Raw genomic sequence first — 12261 nt, 5'->3', positions numbered from 1 at the left:
TCCAGGAAAAAGCTGTTTCAGTTTTTTTTTTAAATGGAGATAATGCATATGAATTTAAGAAGGAAAATGAGATGCAGGGCAGATTACTCTCCTGCATTCTCTCTCTCTCTCTCTCTCTCTCTCTCTCTCTCTCTCTCTCTCTCTCTCTCTCTCTCTCTCTCTCTCTCTCTCATTCTCCGTCTCTCTCTCTCTCTCTCTCTCTCTCTCCTCACTCTCCCTCATTCTCCCTCTCTCTCTCTTACTCTCCCATTCTCTCTCCCTTACACTCTCTCTCTCTCTTACTCTCCCTCATTCTCACCCTCTCACTCCCTACCTACTTCTCTCCATCTCTCCCTCTGATAAGGTTAGACTGATTATGTCTGATTCCACCACAGATTTCCCACTGGCTCTACTATACCTAGAGAAACGCAGTGCCCCAGCTGAATCAATATATATGTCTCTCAGATTGCCATGTAGGAATGTTGCTGATAAAGTCCACAAAAAGTCTCACATTAAATTAGTTTCAGATTCTTTCACATATGCTTTTACAGATAATCATGCTGTTGATGACTCAGTCTGATTGTGGTGCAATCACAGAGTAAAATAGAATACAAAAGAAGAAAAGAGGAACGTAGTGCTGTAGTTAATTATGTGGAAACAGTTGTCTCACCATGATATAGTAGGTGTTTAAAGGGATACTGCGAGATAAAAAAAAAAGTAAACTTGTGATACCATTTGCATGTCTCTGTGTGCAGTATGAAGGAAGTTAAAGGTAGTTTCGCATAGCAAATGCTGTCTAGCATTAGCGCAATGACTGGAAGTCTACAGGTACGCTTGTGTATGTATCGCAGTTTCCCTTTCGAAGGGGATTATACTGTAACAATATGCTTTTCTCAAAACACAAGAGGATTTACAATTGAGCACATTCTCTTCCTTTACTGCAGCTATCCCAAAACATCCCCTCTTCGTTCTCTGTTCCCCTCTGTTTCTCTGTGTGACCTTCTGTCACTGTGCCAAACTGTCCTGTATCTAAACTATCTTGTATCCAAACCATTCTTTATCCAAACCATCCTGTATCCAAACCATCTTGTATCCAAACCATCCTGTATCTAAACTATCCTGTGTCCAAACCATATTGAATCTAATATCTCCTGTATCCAAACCATCTTGTATCCAAACCATCCAGTATCTAAACTATCCTGTGTCCAAACCATATTGTATCTAATATCTCCTGTATCCAAACCATCTTGTATCCAAACCATCCTGTATCTAAACTATCCTGTGTCCAAACCATATTGTATCTAATATCTCCTGTATCCAAACCATCTTGTATCCAAACCATCCTGTATCTAAACTATCCTGTGTCCAAACCATATTGTATCTAATATCTCCTGTATCCAAACCATCTTGTATCCAAACCATCCTGTATCTAAACTATCCTGTGTCCAAACCATATTGTATCTAATATCTCCTGTATCCAAACCATTCTGTATCTAAACCATCCTGTATCCAAACCATCCTGTTTCCAAAATATAATTCATCCAAACCATTCTACTACATTACACCTCACAGTGGCCTGTACACATTTAGGTTTTACAACTGATGCACAGTGCATTTGTGATTCAATGGAGAGTTAGTCTGCTAGTCTGCACAAAAATGTTTACAAAACCATTGTTTGGTGTCTCCACTATGTTTGTGTAATTATTTTGATACAGAAAAACTATTCCTTTGTATCACAACTGTTTTGTCAGTTGTACAACAAAGAGTGCATGGGGTAAAGTCTCTGTGCCAAACCATTCTCTATCCAAGTCATTCTGCATGCAACATCACACCTCACAGGGTTTTGTAACAACTGATATGACCCTGGTGTGCACTTTGAGGCCCTTTTCTACACTAGGAGCTAAAATACAGTGGCTCACAGCACCCACAGGCCCTGCAGCCCCTACAGCACCCACAGGCCCCGCAGCCCCTACAGCACCCACAGGCCCCGCAGCCCATGCAGCCCCTACAGCCCCCACAGGCCCCGCAGCCCCTACAGCACCCACAGGCCCCGCAGCCCCTACAGCCCCCACAGGCCCCGCAGCTCATGCAGCACCTACAGCCCCCACAGGCCCTGCAGCACCTACAGCACCCACAGGCCCCGCAGCCCCTACAGCACCCACAGGCCCCACAGCCCCTACAGCACCCAGAGGCCCCGCCATGCAGCCCCTACAGCACCCACAGGCCCCGCAGCTCATGCAGCCCCTACAGCCCCCACAGGCCCTGCAGCCCCTACAGCACCCACAGGCCCCGCAGCCCCTACAGCACCCACAGGCCCCGCAGCCCCTACAGCACCCACAGGCCCCGCCATGCAGCCCCCACTAAAAAGAACTTGCTCGGACCTAGTGGGGGGCGTAGAGAAAATGCGCTACTCCACTGCTAAAAGGAGTAAAGTGATCTACACATATTAAATAATGGAATAAATCAAACAAACCATCAATGGTTGTGTCTTTTTTTCGCAGTTGAAAAGAGCAACACATTTTCACAATGTAGTCGTGCATATTCAACTAGATTCAGCTGCAGGCGATTTTTTTTCTTGAGCGGATGGTCGGAGGGACGGAAGATAATTACAAATAATTTATAGCCTGAAAATGGACTGCAAGAAGCCCAAACATAAGCATTTAAAATCTTGCTGACATATGTATACAATCACGTATCTCTCTATAAAGCGTGGGAACACTTGGGGGGCCAGAAAAAAATCATTTCACCCTCGGGCTGCCAGTTGGGGAGCCCTGTAGCAGTGTATATCAATCATTTGTTTTTGGTTCTGGTTTTGATGATGAATACTGTATTGAAATGGAACCTTTGGAATATTTTAAATGCTGTCCATTTTATGTTCTACTCTGAAAATACAACACACTATTCCACATAGAAGTAGAGTAGTGTTCAATCGATTCTTACGTGTAATACTGTCTTTTATTATTTATCTGAAGCATTATAGAAGCTACACATCACCATACAGTGTTTTGCCAACTTAGAAAATGGCTGCCTACACTGAGTGCTCTTTTCTTCGTGAAATCCTTTGTCCCATGTGTGGTTCAGAAAGTGTCTGAAATTGTGTGGTCTTTTTAGATTAAACTAAGCCTTAATTAAAGCAAATGTATCCCACTCTGTTTTGTCATTAAACAATCACAGTAAAATATTCAGCTAATGGGGTTGTTATTGATAATAGTTAAGGATAATAGCATAATATCAGGAGAAGTTTGGTTTCACTCCTTGGTTGTTGGTAATTTATGTTAAACAAACCACCAGATGCCAGGGGCATTTTGGGGATTTTAAGACATCGGTGGCTTAGCTCAAAGCCAGAAGGGGCGTCTGGGGGCATCCTCCCCAGACAAAAAATAAGGAATTTCAACAGCTAAATGCATGAGTTTGGTGCACTTTGAGATCAGAGAGATTGAGAGATTAGAACATTGAGAGACTAGGTTTTTTTCAGGTACCTTGCATCTTCCCACCTGACACAGCAGACACTAACAGAATTCAGTTACAGTAGGTATTGTGGATCGCTCTACTCTAGAACACTCTCTACTTTCTTCGATGGAACACATACATCTACAGTGTATTGCCAAAAACCTATATATCACTTAGCAACTTGTGTCTTGTCTGTTGTGTCTCTTTCCATCACCTATTCTTCTGTTGCTGTCTCTGTGTCTTGTCTGGTGTCTCTCTCCATCACATATTCTTCTGTTGCTGTCTCTGTGTCTTGTCTGGTGTCTCTCTCCATCACATATTCTTCTGTTGCTGTCTCTGTGTCTTGTCTGGTGTCTCTCTCCATCACATATTCTTCTGTTGCTGTCTCTGTGTCTTGTCTGGTGTGTTTCCCACTAGTTTTGCAATCCAAAATGGTCAAAGGGATACTGGGGTAGCTTAACTTGTTTTGGGCCTGTGTCTGGGTCACCAAAATCTTCCCTACCAGTTGTCTCTGGCTGCTGCTTTTCTAAATGCTCCACTGGCCTGCTGTTCTCATCCGGCCTCTTCCGTAGCTCCTCTGCAAGGTAGGATGGAAGAGGAACAACATGTCTGGGCTCCTGAGTGGCGCAGCAGTCTAAGGCACTGCATCTCATTGCAAGAGGCGTAACTACAGTCCCTTGTTCAAATCCAGGCTGTATCACATCCGGCCATGATTGGGAGTCCGAATAAATGACTGTATACTGACATGACCAGGGCAACTCAACTGTAAAGAAACATTCAAGTCTTTGCATAACAGAGAAACAGAACTCCAAACATGGCAGATAAGATGCTATATAGCCCCAAGTATACATGAATATAAAGAGACATGAGCCAAAACAAATTCCTGTAGAATGGAATAAGTTATAAGACCTCTATGATTCACTTAATTGTGTCAGTTCTACCAGGTAATTTGAGATTTTTAGGAGACACTGGGTCGGTAGGTTCAGTGAAATATGTTGTTTTACAGGGTCAGCCATAGTAGTACAGTGCCCCTGGAGCAAAGTGCCTTTCTCGAGTTCTCAGATTTCTCCGATTTTTCTGGGTATTCGAACCAGAGACATTTTATGTTTTTTTGCTTACCCAGAGACATATAAACTCGTGGATACCATTTTTATGTCTCTGCATACAGTCAGCCAAGTATACCTGGAAATAGAGGTTATAAAACCCTCATCCTGACCGGATCTTCTGTCACTTTGCCAAACTGTCCATTATCTAAACCCTCCTGTATCTAAACCCTCCTGTATCCAAACCCTCCTGTATCCAAACCATCTTGTATCCAAACCCTCCTGTATCCAAACCATCCTGTATCCAAACCCTCCTGTATCCAAACCCTCCTGTATCCAAACCATCTTGTATCCAAACTGTCCTGTATCCAAACCATCCTGTATCCAAACCATCCTTTATCCAAACCCTCCTGTATCTAAACCACCCTGTATCCAAACTGTCCTGTATCCAAACCATCCTGTATCCAAACCATCCTGTATCCAAACCATCCTGTATCCAAACTGACCTGTATCCAAACCACCCTGTATCCAAACTGTCCTGTATCTAAACCATCTTCTATATAAACCGCCCTGTATCTAAACCATCTTATATACAAACGATTCACGATCTAAACCATTCAACTACTTTACACCTCACAGTGGACTGTACACTGAGGTTTTACAACTGATGCACAGCATATTTTTGATTCAACGGAGAGTCACTCTGTACAAAAATGTTTCCACAACCGTTGTGTGGTGTCTCCACTATGTTTGTGTAATTATTTTGATTCAGAGAAACTATTTATTTGTACCTCAACTGTTTTGTCAATGTGTTGTACATCAGTATATTTAGTATTTTTATGTCACTGTGGCAAACCATTCTCTATCCAAACCATTCTGCATGCAACATCACACCTCACATTTTGGAACAACCGATATGACCCTGATGTGTACTTTGCGGCAGTAAACAATTGTTTTAACAGTAATATTACAGGCTTTTTCACCTGCAAATTCTTTGTAAACCATGTTTTTACTTTTTCACTGTATTTCATCTGCTATAATTTTTGCTAATAAATACAACAAATTAGAATCTGTAGAGCAGCTTGAAGTAATACAATCTACTGTGTGCTCAACCCACCTAAAGTTAAAACTAGACTTGGTTTCCTCTATCATAATCGTTCCTCTTTCACCCCAGCTGACAAACTAACCCTGATTCAGATGACCATCCGACCCATGCTAGATTACGGATAAATAATTTATAGATTGGCAGGTAAGGGTGCTCTCGAACGGCTAGATGTTCTTTACCATTCTGCCATCAGATTTGCCACCAATGCTCCTTATAGGACACACACTCTGTAAACTGGTCATTTCTGTATACCCGTCGCAAGACCCACTGGTTGATGCTTCTTAAGCCTCACTCCCCCCTATCTGAGATATCTACTGCAGCCCTCATCCTCCACATACAACACCCGTTCTGCCAATCACATTCTGTTAAAGGTCCCCAAAGCACACACATCCCTGGGTCTCTCCTCTTTTCATTTCGCTGCAGCTAGCGACTGGAACGAGCTGCAACAAACACTCAAACTGGACAATTTTATCTCAATCTCTTCATTCAAAGACTAAATCATGGACAATCTTACTGACAGTTGTGGCTGCTTTGTGTGATGTATTGTTGTCTCTACCTTCTTGACCTTTGTGCTGTTGACTGTGCCCAATAATGTTTGTACCATGTTGTGTTGCTGCCTTGCTATGTTGTTGTCTTAGGTCTCTCTTTATGTAGTGTTGTGTTGTCTCTCTTGTTGTGATGTGTGTTTTGTCCTATATTTATATTGCATTTTATTTAAAAAATGTATCCCAGGCCCCCGTCCGAGCAGGAGGCCTTTTGCCTTTTGGTAGGCCGTCATTGTAAATAAGAATGTGTTCTTAACTGACTTGCATAGTTAAATAAAGGTTAAATGATTATTTATTTTTTAAACTGTTTTTTCTCTATCTGCCCTCTTCTGTCACTTTCTCTGTGTCTTGTCAGTTGCTGTCTGAGTCTCCTTTGTCCACTTTTTCTTATGGCCTGTTCTGTTGTTCTGATGTCTCTATCCATCATATCATATTCTTCTGTTGCTGTCTCTGTGCCTTGTCTGGTGTCTTTCTCCATCACCTGATATTCTGTTGCTGTCTCTGTGTCTTGTCTGGTGTGTCTCCGACTAGTTTTGCAATCCAAAATGGTCAAGGGGATACTGGGGTAGCTTAACTTGCTTTGGGCCTGTGTCTGGGTCTTCTAAATCATCCTCTTCCCTACCAGTTGTCCCTGGCTGCTGCTGTTCTCATCTGTCCTCCTCCTTGGCTTATCTGCAAGGTAGCAAGGTAGAGGTACAACATGCCATTAGTTCATAATAAAAGTTTCTGTATACTGACATGACCAGGGCAACTTAACTGTAAAGAAAAATGTAAGTGTTTGTGTAACAGAGCAACTCAACTCCAACACATGACAGATAAGAAGCTCAATAGCCCCTAGGCTATATGAACATGAGCGGTAATTTAGAATGCATAAGATACTGTATTTACGATAGCACAGCTTCGCCCTTTGTTCCCCAGTCTTCCCGCTCTTTCACTCAAACCCAGCCCTTTTCTTTTGTGTAACAAGCTGTCATATCTGTTCCGCCCACAAGGGACATTTTCCTTTTTCCTTTCCTATGACGTAATTTGTAATCAAGTTATGATTTAATTATGTGTATGTGTAATTCTGTGTGATTAGTTAGGTATTTAGTAAATAAATAATTAAACCCAATTTGGTATTGCTGATTCAACTTGTTAGCCAGGGTTCGTGCAGATAACCAAGAATTTACAACTTTCAGATGAGACTGAATTAAGATGACGATTAATATTGACTGCTATTGATGTAAAATATTAATAGGTCTTTAAGAGTTTATTCAGAAGATAACAGCTCTATAAAATTATTTTGTGGTGCCCCAACTCTCTAGTTAATTACATTTACATGATGAGCTCAATCAGGTAATATTAATTATGGAGAAATTATTTTGTAGAATAGCATGTCATATCACTTAATCTGGCATAGCCAAAGACACAACACTTGCTTTGGCTACTGTTAGCTATTAGCTGTGTAACATTACAAGACCAGGGGATGGTTTGAAAGAGAAATTCACATCTACTTCTGTGAGAGATAGTACTCCTTTATTTCTGATATCATCACCTGTTATAAAATGACAACAATGAATTGCTAGTTGACTTACTTTTCCACTTTCGAAGTACTGTTTCCGGAAGCAATCTGCCCTGTTCTGAAAGAACTCCCTGGGTTTACCGTCATGTTGTGCCTGGATAAAACGTGTCGTTTTATTAATTTGTTTGTTTTGAGAGACTCATTACTAAGCACTTCCCCACACAAAACACACTGTGGATGCTCCTCGTCATTTCTCAAAGTTTGTATGAAAGAGACAAAAAGTCATCACTGTATTTGCGTTTCATGACGACTCAAATCAAATCAAATCAAATCAAATTTATTTATATAGCCCTTCATACATCAGCTGATATCTCAATGTGCTGTACAGAAACCCAGCCTAAAACCCCAAACAGCAAGCAATGCAGTTGTAGCCATTTAGCACGGTGGTGTGCTACATTCTACGGGGTGGTCCCGGGAAAAACTCCATAGAACAGGCCAAAAAAAACTCTAGAAAGGCCAAAACCTAGAAGAAACCTAGAGAGGAACCAGGCTATGTGGGGTGGCCAGTCCTCTTCTGGCTGTGCCGGGTGGAGATTATAACAGAACATGGCCAAGATGTTCAAATGTTCATAATTGACCAGCATGGTCCAATAATAATAAGGCAAAACAGTTGAAACTGGAGCAGCAGCATGGCCAGGTGGACTGGGGACAGCAAGGAGTCATCATGTCAGGTAGTCCTGAGGCATGGTCCTAGGGCTCAGGTCCTCCGAGAGAGAGAAAGAAAGAGAGAAAGAGAGAATCAGAGAGAGCACACTTAAATTCACACAGGACACCGAATAGGACAGGAGAAGTACTCCAGATATAACAAACTGACCCTAGCCCCCCGACACATAAACTACTGCAGCATAAATACTGGAGGCTGACAGGAGGGGTCAGGAGACACTGTGGTCCCATCCGAGGACACCCCCGGACAGGGCCAAACAGGAAGGATATAACCCCACCCACTTTGCAAAAGCACAGCCCCCACACCACAAGAGGAATATCTTCAACCACCAACTTACCATCCTGAGACAAGGCTGAGTATAGCCCACAAAGATCTCCGCCACGGCACAACTCAAGGGGGGACCAGAGCTCAGTCAGAACTTGTGGCTAGCATGAGTCCACTTCATGACAGTGGTGAGTGATGGCGAGTGGGACTGGGTATAACAAGTCAGTGGCTTGAATGACAGCGCTGCAGCGTGTGGGTCACAGAGTGATTTTCAAGAAAACTGCAGAAAATAATCAGTTAAACAGCGAAGCATATGGGCATCTCCCTCTACCTCTCTCACTCCCACTTGCGCAGCTGCCAAAATGTGCAGAGACCACTGATAAGCAGAGAGTGCACTGAACCAAGAGCGCAGTTGCACTTGGCCAAATCAATTCCAGTAATTAATTAAATAATTATAAATTTACGTCGCGACCCACCATTAGCAGGTGGATCGCGACCCATACTTTAAGAAACGCTGCTCTACAATCTTGGCATACCTGTATTTGGGGAGTTTCTCTAATTTTTCTCTGAAGATCCTCTCAAGCTCTGTCAGGTTGGATGGGGAGCGTCACTGCTATTTTCAGGTCTCTACAGAGATGTTTGATCGGGTTCAAGTCCAGGCTCTGGCTGGGCCACTCAAAATCATTCAGAAACTTGTCCCGAAGCCACTCCTGGTTTGTCTAGGCTGTGTGCTTAGGGTTGTTGTCCTGCTGCAAGGTTCTCCCATCTCCACAGAGGAACTGTGGAGCTCTGTCAGAGTGACCATTGGATTCTTGGTCACCTCCCTGACCAAGGCCCTTCTCCCCCGATTGTTCAGTTCGGCCGGGCGGCCAGCTCTAGGAAGAGTCTTGGTGGTTCCAAGCTTCTTCAATTTAAGAATGATGGAGGCCACTGTGTTCTTGAGGACCTTTAACGCTGCAGAAATGTTTTGCTACCCTTCCCCAGATCTGTGCCTTGACACAATCCTGTCTCTGAGCTCTACGGACAATTCATTAAACCTCATGGCTTGGTTTTTGCGCTGACATGCATTGTCAACAGTGGGACCTTATATAGACAGGTGTGTGGCTTTCATATCATGTCCAATCAATTGAATTTACCACAGATGTACTCCAATCAAGTTGTAGGAACATCTCATGGATGATCAATGTAAGCAGAATGCACCTGAGCTCAATTTCGAGTCTCATAGCAAAGGGTCTGAATACTTATGTAAATAAGATATTTTTTTAATTTGTAAGAAATTTCTAAAAACCTGTTTATCAATTTTCAATATGGGTTACTGTGTGTAGATTGCTGAGGATTTTTATTTATTTAATCCATTTTAGAATAAGGCTGTAACGTAACAAAATGTGGAAAAATTCAAGGAGTCTGAATACTTTCTGAAGGCACTGTATCTGCTTCAATCAGAAAAAAAGTAATGCCATGTCTTCGGGTTCAGCTAGCTACACAGACCGAAATGGCTAGCCAGTCAAGCTAGTTACAGAAACAAAACCCATAAAATATACTTGCTGGAAATAAACACTTTTCCTAATATATATATGACATACACTACATTACAAAAAGTATGTGGACACCTGCTCATCTGACATCTCATTCCAAAAATAATGGGCATTAATATGGAGTTGCTCCCCTTTGCTACTATAACAGCCTCCACTCTTCTGGGAAGGCTTTCCACTAGATTTGAAACATTACAACGGGGGCTTCTGTTCAGCCACAGGAGCATGAGTAAGGTCGGGCACTGATGTTGGGCGATTAGGCCTGGCTCGCAGTTGATGTTCCAATTCATTCCAAAGGTATTCGATGGGGTTGAGGTCAGGGCTCTGTGCAGGCCAGTCAAATCCTTCCACACCAATCTCGACAAACCATTTCTGTATGGACCTCACTTTGTGCACCAGGGCATTGTCATGCTGAAACAGGAAAAGTCCTTCCCCAAACTGTTGCCACAAAGTTGGAAGCACAGAATTATCTAGAATGTCATTGTATGCTGTAACGTTAAGATTTTCCTTAACTGGAACTCAGGGGCCTAGCCCAAACCATGAAAAACAGAACCAGACCATTATTCCTCCTCCACAAAACTTTACAGTTGGCACTATGGTGGCACAGGTAGCGTTCTCCTGGCATCTGCCAAACCCAGATTCGTCCGTTGGACTGCCAGATGGTAAAGCGTGATTCATCACTCCAGAGAATGCGAGTCCAATAGCGACAAGCTTTACACCACTCCAGTCGATGTTTAGCATTGAGCTTAGGATGCTCGGTCATGGAGACACATTTAATGATGCTCCCGACTAGTCAATTTGGAACTCGGTAGTGAGTGTTGCAATCGAAGACAGATTATTTTTTCAGCAATCGGCGGTACCGTAAGCTTGTGTGGCCTACCACTTTGCGGCTCAGCCATTATTGCTCCAAGACATTTCCACTTCAAAATAACAGCACTTAAAGCAGCTCTAGCAGGGCAAAAAATATGATGAACTGACTTGTTGGAAAGGTGGCATCCTATGACGGTGCCACTTTGAAAGTCACTGTGCTCTTCAGTAAAGTCATTCTACTGAGATTGCATGGCTGTGTGCTCAATTTTACACACCTGTCAGCAAAGGAAAAAAGCTTTTACCAGATAAATCAAGTGCGTAATACAGATGTATCTCAATGGCTTAGACCATGACCTAGTGCAATGCTACATGACATTCTCCAAGATAACTTTCATTAAGTGAGAAATCACTTACTGTAACCAGAAGTGACATACAAAAGTGGCAAAAAGAGACTTGGGTCCTCAGATCCTCAAAAGTTTCTACTGTTGCACCATCAAGGGCATCCTGACTGGCTGCATCACTGCCTGGTATGCAATTGCTCAGCCTTCGACCCCTAGGCACTACAGAGGGTAGTGCGTACGGCCCAGTAAATCCCTGGGGCCAAACTTCCTACCATCCAGGATCTCTATACCGGGTGGTGTCAGAGGAAGGTCCTAAAAATTGTCAATAACTCCAGCCACCCTAGTTATAGGGTGCTGCCGCACGGCAAGCGGTACCGGAGCGCCAAGTCTAGGTCCAAGAGGCTTCTAAACAGCTTCTACCCCCAAGCCATAGGACTCCTGAACATCTAATCAAATGGCTACCCAGACTATTTGCACCCCCCTCTCTTTTACACCGCTGCTACTCTCTAATGTTATCATCTATGCATAGTCACTTTAATAACTCCACCTACATGTACATATTACCTCAATTACCTCAACTAACCGGTGCCCCCGCACATTGACTCTGTACCGGTACCCCCCTGTATATAGTCTCACTATTGTTATTTTACTGCTGCTCTTTACTTACTTGTTACTTTTTTATTTCTTATTCCTTTTTTTTTTACTGCATTGTTGGTTAGGGGCTTGTAAGTAAGCATTTCACTGTAAGGTCTACTGTAAGGAGCATTTCACTGTAAGGTCTACTGTAAGGTGCATTTCACTGTAAGGTCTACTGTAAGGTGCATTTCACTGTAAGGTCTACTGTAAGGTGCATTTCACTGTAAGGTCTACTGTAAGGTGCATTTCACTGTAAGGTCTACTGTAAGGTGCATTTCACTGTAAGGTCTACTGTAAGGTGCATTTCACTGTAAGGTTTACTGTAAGGAGC

The sequence above is a fragment of the Oncorhynchus keta genome, chromosome 9 (assembly GCF_023373465.1).
Source record: "Oncorhynchus keta strain PuntledgeMale-10-30-2019 chromosome 9, Oket_V2, whole genome shotgun sequence".
Classification (NCBI taxonomy): domain Eukaryota; kingdom Metazoa; phylum Chordata; class Actinopteri; order Salmoniformes; family Salmonidae; genus Oncorhynchus; species Oncorhynchus keta.
The sequence above is the reverse complement of the archived record's forward strand: the minus strand, read 5'-3'. Positions refer to the sequence as shown.